Consider the following 2,991-nt stretch of genomic DNA (forward strand, 5'->3'; position numbering starts at 1 on the left):
ATCCACTACAGGATGATACGTGCACACAATGGAGCCTTTGACCATGACATTTACCCTGTGCATCATCACATTCTACCATTGTGCACAGTATACAATCAATAAACAACAACTAAATTGTATAATTTTGACTCCAAATGGAGTAGTTTTATTATAATAATAAAATATGATCAAGTAAAACTTAGATAATAGCAAATAAGATCAATAACAATGTCAATAAGATAACAGAAAAGAATCTAAAGTCAAGTATGTACATTCAATATAAAAAACGTCAAAATATTATGAAGTAAAAATACAATTTCTCGTGCGTTGATTTTGTAACTAAAATATTGAAATCATTGACAAACAAACATTGTTTGGATAAAATACACTTGGAGTGTTGTTTTAGTAGCGTTAAGGCCTCGTCTTTTAGAAACTATTCAGAAAAAAGACCACCACAGCTTTTTATGAAGTTTTTAACTTGTGTTTTTTAACACACAGCTCAGACGAATCCGGTACCGGGTCCGTCGGGTAAAAGAGGTTAAGGGACCCATTTTTCTATAATTGAGTAAGTTGACGACCTCTGACTAAGGGACATATTTCATGGATATTTCACATTATATTCAAGCCATAACAATAATAGAACAGAACAACTGATAAACTGTACAATCAACCCAAATAGTGAGCGCAATAAGTGAAGGAAGTTTGTCTAAAACGAGCGATTTGGATGAATTAATTCCTGTGAATGTTGCACCAGAGATGAATTTTCCTGTTGTTTTTAGGAACTTTTAATACAATTCTCTGTCTGTATTATATATTGATTTTATTTTTTTAACCATCATTCATACTTAATAGGCTTCTTTTCTTCTAACAGAGAGGGAAGGCTCTGTGAATTCAACTTGTATTCAGGTCTTCACTGTGCTCTTATCCTGTTTATATCTTAAATGATAATCCAAACTTTAAAAATAACAATTTCATTTAGTTTTCTTCACAGAAATGAATGAAATGCTGAGATAAAGTCCAAGGTTGAGAACAAGCGAAATATATGATATACTTTATAGGCACACAAAGTGTTGTCTTATTTGACACGTATTTCATTATGCTGCACATGTGTTTTTTTATTCTGACTTTTTTTCTTCACTGTTTTGTGTTTTTTCTATTTCCTTTAGTTAATGAATGTTGAGCCCTCAAGGCCACTGTACACATTAAATGGGAATATTTCCAGCCAACAGTAGAAAAAAAAAAAAATGCAATATTTTCCCCAATTTTCTTGTACACCTGCAGAAACCTCAAACTTAACTGACACCCACAGCTGTTCCACTGGACGGTGAAATGTACAGTAGTCAGTTAAAACATCTCACAGGACTACAACACACACAGCTGCCCCATCTGCTGCTTCATGCAGCAAAGTGTCATTTCAAACAGTCGGAGGACAGAGAGAGCCATGGAGAATATCTGTGTTCTGACAGACAGACAGACAGACAGACAGACAGACAGGCATCAGCAGCTGCTGACGATAAAACAATCCCACAATGTTTTTACTTGAGATTATTGGAGCCCATAGTTGTGATTTTCCATCAGTAAATGTGAAAATAAAGAGGTTGTTTTTCAATTAGTGGCAGAAAAAAATAATTGCTTAAAGAGATTCCTGTTTTGCCAGATAGGCTTCACTAGATACAACTTTTTTTTTTATTGTGCTTCCATGGAGTTTGTGTTGGAGTCTGAGTTGTGGTGGGGGCTGGTCATTTCCTGTGCGTTAGCGGACTCCATTTCTAACTGAACGTTATAGCTATGGTTGCCTGTTAGCCCTGAAGCCGAGCTGAAGAGATTTAAGACGCTTACGAGCGCGCATGATGTCACATCCGTTGTATTTTCTAGGTTCTTCACATTAAAGGGAAGTCAGAAAGTTGCACAAGGTCCATTTTTTTAGGTTACGTTACAACCTGTTCACACCGTTGGCAATAAAAAACAATTTAAAACCTTTTATACATATGAAAACATACATACAGTCCCTTTAAAGTTTATTATTTTATATGCAGAGGATCCAGACCATCTGTTAAAGTAATATCATTTCAAATTAACCACACCCAAACTGGGATCTTCCCCTAACCAAATCGGGTTTGCGGCTAAACTTAACCAAACTTTGACCATAGCGCTGTCACAACTAGAGCTGTGTATTGGCAAGAATCTGCAAGAATCTGGCGAAACGATACGTATCACGATACAGGGGTTACGATTCCATATATTGTGATTTATTGCGATATAAGTAAGGCAATATATTGCGATTTTTAAAATCTAATATAGGAAAACTGTCATAGTATAAAGAACACACCATCATATACATAAAATCTTTTTTTATTAAATCAGAACGGTGGGATCTGTAAAATCCAACATCATATCATATAAACAAGGTAGGAACAATATTTACATTTTCATGTGTTCTGCTAATCTTTGCACATTTTCTTCATAAATAATTCATTATTTTACCTCTTCCCTGGTTGAACAGGTCACAGTCCATCACAGATGCTGGTCATGTGAGGTCATAGGTCAAGATTCACGCTGACTGGTTTCTTGTTAACGTCTGTTAACTTAACTCATTTTCATTGTTAAATCACAGCTCGGTAACAGAACTCTTCCTCTCTCTGTCTGTGTGTTTATAATCAGGGCTGGTTTATCTTACACTTGACCAGAGACATTTTATTTAAGATCAATGATGTTCAGATCTCTCCGTTTTCTTCCTCTGCCTCCGGACCACTTCAGTCTCAATCACTCTTTTTAACGTACGCTGTTTTATTAAGAAACTCCGTCATTCCTCCAGTACTTTCTCTCACCCCAAAAGGAGAACGGCTTCAGACAAGTCTCTTTCTTTTTTGTGCTTTAACATCAGACTTCTCACTGAATAAAATCAAGTCGCTCCCGCTGTTCCACTGCGGCACTGACGGAAGGAAAATTATTTCATATGAGCAAGAAGGAAAAGAATACAGTTACAAATTCATGGGAGACTTCAAAAGTTAA

Source organism: Sebastes fasciatus, chromosome 1, assembly GCF_043250625.1.
Source record: "Sebastes fasciatus isolate fSebFas1 chromosome 1, fSebFas1.pri, whole genome shotgun sequence".
Classification (NCBI taxonomy): Eukaryota; Metazoa; Chordata; class Actinopteri; order Perciformes; family Sebastidae; genus Sebastes; species Sebastes fasciatus.